This window comes from Pinus tabuliformis, chromosome X (genome assembly GCF_031772625.1).
Source record: "Pinus tabuliformis cultivar Carrire ecotype Pingquan chromosome X, CPIR1, whole genome shotgun sequence".
Lineage (NCBI taxonomy): Eukaryota > Viridiplantae > Streptophyta > Pinopsida > Pinales > Pinaceae > Pinus > Pinus tabuliformis.
The window spans coordinates 655,803,572-655,815,100 of record NC_142308.1 but is presented as its reverse complement, the minus strand read 5'-3'; positions in this window follow the sequence as shown (position 1 = coordinate 655,815,100).

Genomic DNA, 11,529 nt, shown 5'->3' with positions numbered 1-11,529 from the left:
ATGTTGACATCACATTCCTTAATATGCACATAAAGGATCATGGTTCTGGGGGTGAAATAAACAACTCTGCCAAGGTTATGGACACCTGTCGGTAGAAGAGCACTGTTAATGGTATCGAAGTCACATTAATTACACCAATAGGTAGGATACTAATACTCTTTTGTTTCTTATATCCTAGGCACTAATCATACATTATCTCCTGACTTATATACCACATGGACATTTATTACACCAATCATGGCAAAGGAGGTGACAATGACCACTTGAGACTTGGCAAGTACGACAGATGTCCTATCCCTCGGCCTTCATCATATCACAGCAGCCTCTTACGTAATACACGATCTAACTTTACACCTCGATTTCGACAAACCGTTGTTTTTCTAAACATGGCATATTTTCATACGCTATTCCTTTATGACTTGGTTATAGATCGGGGTGCCGCTCCTTTCTTTGACGGCTGGGGCAGCCTATCGCATTGCGGGGGGGAGGTTCACCTCATGATTCCCCGGGTTATGTGTCAACTCACTATTCGGGAAAGATAGCATACTAGGAAATGGAACGGTTTAATGACATGACATTTCTATTTTTTCTATACAAGTTGCTGTTCATAACTCATTTCTGTTGCATACTCTGTTTTTTTTCCAAATCCGACGATCACTACTCTCTCTATGTTTCAAATAGCACAAGCAGTTGTTGTTCCACTGTGAATCCACAGTCAAACCATGGGAGGTAGGGCAGTTCGAAGCGAACCACAAAAGTTGACAGTCTCCACTGCTGCTCGGGAGATCCTGGAAAGAGCAGGGTGGTTGACTTATCTCAGTTGCCTGAAGGAGTCCAATGAAATAACAGCGATGGAATTTCTGCAGAACCTGCAGGAGGATCACTCGACGGTGCGGGGGAAGCGGATAGCAGTCACCGACGATATAATTGTCGAAGTCTCAGGACTACTAGCCACCGGACCTGTATGGACATTGAAGAAGGAAAGACTCCAGAAGATCATGGAAATTTTCCAGGACGAAGGCCAGAGCTTAACAGTTAAAGGGAAGGGAGTCCTGCCAGCAACGCTAGGAGAACCCTGGGTAGAATTAGCAAGAACAATGCAAATCTACATCACCTGCGAGGGGAGAAAAGACGTGGTAAGGCCACAACACCTTAAACTCTTAGCTGTTTTAAAGCAGAAATGCTCTGTAAACCTTCGTGCACTTTTGAATTCTTTACTCCATGACGCTGCACGAAGCCTGAAAAAGGCATAGCATGTAGAATCAGTTGTCAGCCACTATGGATTAATCCGACTAATAGTTATTCATAGTCTCACCCAACAGCAAAGCAGCTGGAAAGAATTAATTGCAATAATTGAGGGGAGAGCAACAACACCTTCCCCAAAACGTAAACATACTCTAAGCACACTAGAATGTCCGGAAAAAAACAAAGAATTAAGAAAACAAAAACCTGTTACAAGCACATCCGAACGACCAGAAACCCGCCAGGAGTCAGCAAAGCGGAAGCATGACACTGAGACACCGAACAGCCAGAGAAACGCAGAAAATCAGTCCGGTTAGCCCGGATAAGAGGAAGGCTGGAAAAACTCCAGGAGAGCACTAGCTAGCCAGTGGTAATTGAGGATGAACAACCCACATGACCAGAAATAGAAGAAGAACAAGTTGAAGGAGAAAAGGAAGGGGAGGCCGAGAAGGCTAAGTGATTCAAAGAAGAAAACGATGAAGTAGTCGAGCCCCCTGAGACAGAAGTTGAACATCCTGAGATAGAAGCCAAGCCCCGTGAGACAGAATTTGAACATCCTGAGATAGAAGCCGAGAACCCTGAAATGGAAATTGAGCATCCTGAGGCAGAAGATGGACAATCCAGGTAGGAGGAGGAAATGGGACAGCAGGTAGGTAGCCCACCACAAGACCTAGTGGGAGAAGAGGAATTGGCTGCAATCTTGGCCAATAGGGGTGAGCATGGCCAACCTTCCACTCCACCATACCTCCGCGACAAACCCCAAGAAGAAGATGCACCTAAAAAACCACATGCAGAAGAGGCAGAGGAAGGAAATCTGCCCGTTCATGATGAAAAAGAGATAGGAGATACTGAGAGGGAACAATCTATTCCCACGGCACCAGAAGAAATTCCAGAAGAAGTGAGAATAGAAAGCAAAGCCACGGAATCAGCTAGGGTTCCTACCCCGAAACAGCCAGCACAAAATAGTGAAGAAGTACCTGAGGAGAAAGACCAAGGGACTAGTCACGGCCCAGAACGCAGCAAAAAGCCTGCTGTTCCTTCTAATAAAACATTGGAAATTAGAGAATTACAAAAGGAACAACGGAGGATATTGAGCATAATAGCCTGGCTCCACCAGCAGATCAGGGTTCTGAAAGCAAGGCAGAGGACAAGGAAGACCGCCAGTAAGAAAAAGATGACCACTGCAGTAAGAAACTGTAGGATAAAACGACGGAGGACTAAAAATCGCTCTGTTGATCAAAACCCTGCCCAAAATCCAACTGCTGTTCCAATTGAAGCTAAAGGTCCAGTTGCTATTCCAAATGAAGCCGAAGGCCCAGCTGACATTCCAAATCAAGCCGAAGGCCCAGCTGATATTCCAAATCAAGCTGAAGGCCCAGCTGCTGTTCCAAATAAAGCTGAAAGTTCAGCTGCTGTTCCAAATGAAGCTGAGGGACAGACTGTCGTTCCATTTGAAAAGGAACAACTGCCAGCCAGTATTCGTGTTAAAAAAGAAAAAGACAACAAGGAGATTCAAACAGAGGCACCACCCTTAGGGGTGATAAGGGTTCTGAACTCAAAGCAACGAAATAAGAAAGTTCAGGTAAAACTCCCGACCTCCACTGATGCATGGAAAAGAGATCCAAAGACAAGGACCTTGTACAAAGGATTGAAAGAGGCTCAGCAAGAAATGGAGAGGCTTAGAGAGCAGACAGTCCCTCGTGAGAAGTATGAAGAACTCCAACAGCAACTATGGAATGTCAATTAATCTGAAAGCTAGGCCTTTGAAGGGTGGCAAAAGGAACATGAGAAAGTTGCAAAGGTAACTCGTAGGTTAGATATTGTTATCAAACAGATGGATACCTTGTGTTCTTTATACAATGACGTTTTAGCATGTAGGGCCCCTGCCAAAAACTATGCTTTGTTTTCATTGGAACGATACTTACAATTAAAGATAAAGGTTGTTAAAGCAGGTGCCCCGATGCAAATTAATATTGTCAATGACTTTATAGATTGTTGTAAACATTATGGAGTGAAGGTCTAGAGATTGCTATGTGAATTCTATTTGCATAACCTTGTGCTAGATCAGGAAACTAAGTTGAACCCTGGCCCTTTTGTTGGGGACATTCAATTGCAAGCATTCATCTCATTCGGGGTCAATCAGATTAAATGGCTCAAAGCCTATAACACTTTTCAGAGACAGGAAACTGGCCTAGACTTGTGGGTAAGGGCTGAGCCTAGGGACCCAACACACCTATGGAGAGCATATAGAAACCTTATGAGAACTCCGGGTGTCATTGAAACATTAGGACCCATGCACGATGCACTCATTCGACAAAATTTAGAATATTTTCTTTCTATCAAAGACCTTGCCATTTATGCAGCCAAATTCCAGTACCGAACCTCTAATCCAAACATCCAGCTCAGGGAGCCATTTAAGTATGAGAATTTTCAGTTAGCCGCCAATCATTTGAACCTCTATGGCGAAAGCATTTTGAGGGCAGGATCATCCTGGTTAGGATATAGATTCTGCAGTCCAATTATCTGGCATCCTGCACCCGGCTATCAAGCCCTATATGAGATGCCTGAGGGTCAAACAGGCCAGTTCTTTGACTACCTAGTCACTCACCATGGTTGTAGGCCTCCGCATGAGATTCCTTCTCCAGCCTACTCTCTCACTGATTTGCATGTAAACTACAACGTTTTCATGAGGGCATGAAACAGGGTAAGTAGGGGGGTGTGTGGAGTACTAAAAAGGTATGTTTTTAACGATCATTTTAGTGGCTTTTCAGTAGGACTTATGAATCTTTTACATCATGAATGAGGAAAACAATAGAGAATTGTGGTAGAATACGTGGAATTAGTATGCAAAGACTTATCCACTGATAGTTGTCATTCTCCTGTGCAGGAAAGGGTAAAAACGAGGAGCTGTTGTTCCAAAGAAGAAGATAAGAACAAGGTAACTGTTGTCCCTTTGACGAAGGACCGAGTGCAGATGAGGCAAAGCAAGCAAAAGCAAACCGGTCCAGAAAAGGAGTAAAAGGCACCAGCTCGGCGGAAGAGAAAGAAGTGATTAGGGATTAACAGTTTTGCGAATCCCTTAGGATCTTCGATCCTGAGGGATCGTTACTTTATTTATCTTATCACTTAGACATCTCCGTCGTTACCCTTATATAAAGGGACGACACTATTAGTCTGAGTGGGAGATGCTTTTATGTAACTTTTTGTTAAAGACTTAACTTTGATCATCGAGTCTCGTTGAACTTGGCTCATTGTACTTTTTGTTTTATGCATTAATATAAACTTGGTGATTATCTCATCTTCGTGTCTGGATTAGCTTAAAGTGGTGTACCCTTGAGGCTAAGGGCCTGGCCCCGGAGGACACTTGCTTCTGTATCACTACGATTTGATTTCTGCGTGGTTTGCTTATTGTCACTAGTCGGCAATTTGATATGCTTTATAAGTTACATCACATGCTCTGCTAAGATTCGTTCATTAACGTTCTTTCCATTGATTCTACATTATATTATCAATACTTTCAGAGTGGATGAAATCTTATTAGATTCAACTGAACAGTGTTATCCTTGTGTTATGAAGCTCCTATGCTAAGTATGTGTGTTAAGATAATTATCTGAAAGGTGTGTTCTATATGATTCAGGATTCATGCTGTTCCATTTTGAAACATAGTTATAATTCCTATTGATGATTGGTATTAAATCAGATTACTTCCTTAGAGTGTTACATATGATTTTCACATGTTGTTCCATAATTGAGAGTTATTGCTGTTCCTTTAGTTGGTTGCGCGATTTGCTTGGAGAATGAAATATTGGAGTTTTGATTACAATAAGAGCTTTTGAGTTGATAGGATAAAGTTTGATTGTTACTCGCGAGGTTTAGTTATAGTGATTGCTGTTCCATTTCAGAATTGTTGTTCCATTTTAAGCATTGTTGTTCCTTTCTAGATTTATTGTTTAATTTCCTATTTGCCATTCCATTTTTATCTGCCGTTTCATTTACTCGCATTTGGTGTGAGGGACGATCTGTGGCTGTAGTGAGCCTCTTCATTTACTGCCTTGCTCCCAGACCCGTGATCCATGCTCTAGTTTCCTTTCCATCAGTTTCCAAAGGGATGGACTACTGTTGTCGGACCCTTGACTGATATTTTGAGAGTGTGTGCTTTAGTCATTTGAAGGAACTTAGTTATAGACAAGCATCAGTTTACTCTTGTATTTTGTAGAACGCTGTACTACTTGCATTACTCTGACAAATAGCCTCGGATTGAGTCACACTTTGAAATAACCAAACGTTCCCGGATTGACATATTAATGTGAGGTAATTAGAGGTGAAAGAGACCCTTTTTATAGCTCTACACCCCACAAAGCCAAAAGTGAGAGAACAAGCCCATAGACACATCACCTTGGAGGTATGTTCCTATAAGACCCAAAGAGAGAACAAGTTCAAAACTTTGGGGATGGGATCTAGGAGGACATTGCATCTAGTTGGCACACCGACAAGGTGGTGGAATAATGGTGATCACACAATAGGGGATGCTACAAGGCCATGTAACGTAAGAATAATTTCACCATGAATTATTTAAGGTGAACAAGTAAAAATCACCGAGGAAATAGTCCCAGGGTGAGTTGGAAATGTGAGCTAGAGCAACAGGACAAAATTAAATAACAAAGAAATCATTAAAAAACATAAGCTCTGGGAACCCTCTTCCTTGGTACCCTTCATAAAATAGACCAACCAAATATAGACACTTGGCATGATTGGATTGGAATAGAGATATTAAGTGGCAACATTGAATCAACATGACATGGCACCAATGAGGGTCCAACACATTGTAGGTTTTAACCCCGTACAGAAATTATCTACATACAAATTTTAGAACACAGAAAATAAACAATGCGAGAGCATAACACATAAAACACATATACACAGAGATGTTCCCCTGGACCCCAAAACCAGGACTACCAACTTGATTTTTCATTATTGTTCCTTTCAATGTTACAATACATATTTATACATGCCGAAGCATCCAATACCATGGACCGAAAACCATCACATCCAAAACCATATGCAAAAATCATGCACAAAACCATAGGTAGGTTCGCCCAACCTAACACAGGGTCCAAAACCAAAATTTCCAACCCCGTACCCCATAGAGTGGGGTTACCTATGACTCCCCTCACTATTCAATCGGCGCAACGAACGGGGGGGGTCCGCCCCCTTCTAACCCCCCGGGTTAACTACATGGGCTAGTCGTGGAAAGAATATAACACAATCCAACATTCTCCCACTTGTTGTTTTCTTTCCAGAGGGGGCCACAAGAGAGCTTAGTCATTTATTCATCCCTGCAATGCCCATTGTTTCTATACACCAACAGAACTTCTCAGAGCTCATAGATTTTGTCAATGCTTCTACAGTATCTTCAAAGTGCCCACCTTTACCAGCAACAACTTTTTGTCTTCTATCATATCCCTCACAAAGTGATACTAAACATCAATTTGCTTTTTCTTTGAATGATATGCAGGGTTCTTTGCCAAGAAAATTGTACTTTGGTTGTCATAGTCTATCCTTATAGCTCCCTGTACTAAACCCATACTTGAACACAATCTCTGCAACCAAACTGCTTCCTTGCTTGCATGAGTGGCTGCCATGTATTATGCCTATGTAGTTGATAGTGCCACTATAGATTGTTTCTTACTCATCCAACTGACTGCACCTCCAAATAGGTTAAACACATAACCACTTGTAGATATTCTCTGATCCAGATCTTCAGCCCAATCTGCATCAACAAAGCCATGAATATCCAACACTCTGTACAATCCTGGTCTTCCTTGGTAGCACAGACCATAATCACTAGTGCCACGCATATACCTGAAAAGCCGCTTCACTACTGTCCAGTGCTCCTTCCCTGGTTTGGACATAAACCTGCTTAATACTCCCACTGCATGTGCAATGTCTAGTCTAGTACAGACCATTGCATACATCAGGCTACTGACTGCACTTGCATATGGAACATGGGACATGTCCTCCTCCTCTTCTTATGTCTTGGGACATTGTTTAGCAAATAACCTCACACCTGTAGGAATAGGAACCTTCACCGGTTTACTATCCTACATATTAAACCTCTGCAGTATTGTCTTGACATACTTCCTCTTGTTTAACCAGAGCTTCCTCTTTTCCCTGTCTCTTTTAATTTCCATGCCCAACATATAGTTTTCAGCACCAAGATCTTTCATTTAGAATTTGGAGGACAATTAGGTCTTCAAATCTTGGATAATTTGTTTGTCATTTCCAACCAGCAACGTATCATCCACATACAAGACTAGATAAATAACACGGTCACTAATTATTTTAAAATACACACAGTGATCTGCTTTGCTTCTGGTGAATCCATGTCCCTATATATAAGTGTGTCAAATTTCTGATACCACGTCCTTGGTGACTGTTTTAACCCATATAGAGACTTCTTTAACTTTCATACCATTTCTTTCTTACCCTTCACTGCAAAACCTTCAGGTTGCTTCATGTAGATCTCTTCTTCCACATCCCCGTGAAGAAATTATGTCTTCACATCCATCTGTTCTACCTCAAACTCAAAAGCAACAATAATAGATAAAAGTAATCTAATAGAAGTTACTTTGGAAAGAGGAGAAAAAATATCACCAAAATCAATTCCCGACACTTGGGAATAACTTTTTGCTACCAATTGAACTTTGTATTTCTCCACCTTGCCTTCTGCATTTGTCTTCTTCTTGAACACCCATTTGTTGTTAATGGGTTTCCTTCCATCTGGAAACTCCACCAAATCCCAAGACTCATTTCCCCGTATAAATGTATCAAATTTCTGATACCACATCCTTGGTGACTATTTTAATCCATATAGAGACTTCTTTAACTTACATACCAATTCTTTCTTACCCTTCACTGCAAAGCCTTCAGGTTGCTTCATGTAAATCTCCTCTTCCAGATCCCCGTGAAGAAATGTTGTCTTCACATCCATTTGTTCTACCTCAAAATCAAAAGCAGCAGCAATAGATAAAAGTAATCTAATAGAAGTTACCTTGGTAACAGGAGAAAAAATATCACCAAAATCAATTCCCAGCACCTGGGAATAACCTTTTACTACCAACCGAGCTTTGTATTTCTCCACTGTTCCTTCTGCATTTGTCTTCTTTTTTAACACCCATTTTCTGCCAATGGGTTTCCTTCCAGTCGGAAACTCCACCAGATCCCAAGCTTCATTTTTGTGCAAAGATGCCATTTCATCAACCATGGCCTCTTTCCATAGTTCTCCATCCTCTGAATCTACTGCTTCCTTCATAGTTCTGAGGTCATCATCAGTAATAGATAAAGAAAAATTTGAACAGAAAGCAGATGGACTATACCTTTGTAGCTGCCTTCTTTCTCGAACTAATCTTCTCACACCCTTAGTTTGTGGCTCTTCATCTTCTAATTCCTCCTCTATTGTAGAGTCTGATTCTTCCTCCTTTAGCTCAAACTCTATATTCTCAGGTTCCTTTGGTTGGATTTCATGTTTAATAACATCTTTCACCTCTCTGAACACCACATCTTGGTTGTACACAACATTCCTTGTTATTGGGTTCCAAAGCTTATAACCCTTTAAACCATCCTTATACCCAATAAAGATGCACTTTTTAGATTTACTATCCAACTTGGTTCTTTTCTCCTTTGGAACATGTACATATGCATCACATCCAAATACCCTCAAATGTGAAAGAGAAGGTTTCTTACCATTCCATACCTCTTGTGGAGTCTTATCTTCCAATGTTGATGAAGGTGATCTGTTGACCAGGTAAAATGTAGTCTCCACCGCCTCTACCTAGAATGCTTGTCCTATCCCGGCACCACTGAGCATGCTTCTTGCCCTTTCCATCAATGTCTTGTTCATTCTTTTTGCAACTCCATTTTGCTGAGGTGTATATGGAGTAGTCTTCTGCCATGCTATATCAAACTTCTCACAGAATTCTTCAACTTCCTTACTACAAAATGCTCCACCATTATTTGTCCTCAGCACCTTTATCTTCTTCTCTGTCTAGTTTTCCAACAGAGCCTTAGATTCTTTAAACCTGTCAAAAACTTCAGATTTCTTCTTAAGGAAATATATCCATGTACTCCTTGAGAATTCGTCTATAAACAATACATAGTACACAGACTTACCCAATGGTTGAACCCTAGTAGGTCCAAACACATCGTTGTGCACAAGATCTAATATCTGTTTCACCGCCTTACCACCAGAGGGGAAACTCACCTGATTGTGCTTCCCATATACACAATTTTCACAGAAATCAAAATCGAGAGAGCTATTACTCATACCTTCTACCATACCTTTACCATGAAGTATTCGAAGGCCCTTCTCTCCAATATGTCCAAGCCTTTGATGCCACAGCATGGTCTTCTCTCTATAGACCACTAGATTTCCTGCTTCACTTTCAGGAACCATAGAGTTGTTGCACCCATAACAAATAGTGCTACCTTGCAACTTGTACAGAGTTTCAATCCGAACTCCCTGCATCAATACCAGTGCTCCCTGAACCATCTTGTAGGTATCCTTCTCAAACACTATTTTTACACCTGCATCATTCAGCTTGCTTACAAAAATTAGATTTCTTGCCAATGCAGGAATATGCAGAACACCCGAAAGTGTTCTAACCCTTCCACCTTGCAACTTCAACTTTACTTTTCCATTACCAATGATTCTAGCATTCCTATCATCCCCTAAGAAGACATCACCACCATCATATTTCTCATACTCGTAGAACCACTCTCTATGTGGAGTGAAGTGAAAATATGCACCTGAGTCAATCAACCATGCCTCATGATCTACATTTGTACTTGAAGAAGCCAAGTACACATCCCCACCTTCATCGAAGGTGGTTTTCACATCTGTAGAAGGAGCATCATCAAATCCCTTTCCTTTATCAGGAGCTTTAGATTTACAATCCCTTTTGTAGTTTCCTTTCCACATTTCTAACACACCACCTTTACAGGTTTTCCTAGAGATTTAGATCTCCCACTTGATGACTCATTTTTGTTTTTGTTCTAGGACTGTTCTCACACAGACAAGGCATCACCATTCTGGCTCTCCATATTTTTCCATCTCATCTCCTCCGTCGGCAAGGATGAGACTATTTCATCAAACGAAAAGGAAGTTGTATCACTACCTATTTCTATAACCAGACTATCCCACGAATTTGGTAGAGAACACAACAAACTGATGCACTTATCTTCATCTGAAATTTTGATATCAACAGATAATAACTGACTTACCAAAGTATTAAATGCATTCAGATGCTCTGTCACTAAGTCTCCATATTTCATCCTTAGGTTATATAGATTTTTCCATAGGAACAGTTTATTCACTAGAGACTTAGATTGGTACAAAGTCCCTAACTTGTCCCACAAAGCCTTCGCCGTAGCTTCCCCTGATACATTCAACAATACTGAATCTGAGACACACAATCGTATTGTTCTCTTTGCCTTCCGATCCAACTTCTTCCATTCTTCATCGGACACTCTCGTTGGTTTAGTACTCAGATCTACCATGATCCACTGATCTTTATCCGCCAACAGATCCTCCATCTTGAGTTTCTGCAACTCAAAACTCTGACCATTAAATTTCTTGATCTCTATCTTTCCATAGCTCGCCATCTTCCTTCACCACTAGAATTGATCTCATAGATCTCCCACTGAACAGGGTCGACCACAGGCCCAAGCGAAACCCCTCAGCAGCAAAGGCATCCCCTTGAAGCCAAAAAAACTTTGATACCAAATGTAGGTTTTAGCCCCATATAGAAATTACATGCATACAAATTCTAGAACACAGAAAATAAACAATGCGAAATCATAACACATAAAACACATATACACAAAGATTTTCCCTTGGATCCCAAAACCGGGACTACCAGCTTGATTTTTCATTATTGTTCCTTTCATTGTTAGAATACATATTTATACATGTTGAAGCATCCAATACCATGGACTGAAAACCATCACATCCAAAACCATGGACCGAAAACCATCGCGTCTAAAACCATGGACTGAAAACCATCATGTCCAAAACCATGTGCGAAAATCATGCACAAAGCCATAGGTAGGTCTGCCCAACCTAACATAGGGTCCAAAACCAAAATTTTCCGGGGCGTTGCCCTGGGCCCCATAGAGTAGAGTTACGTGCACCCCTCAAACCCCATGTGACTCCCCTCACTACGTAATCAGCGCAATGAAAGGGGGGCTCTACCCCCCGGCTAACTACATGGGCTAGTCGTGGAAAGAATA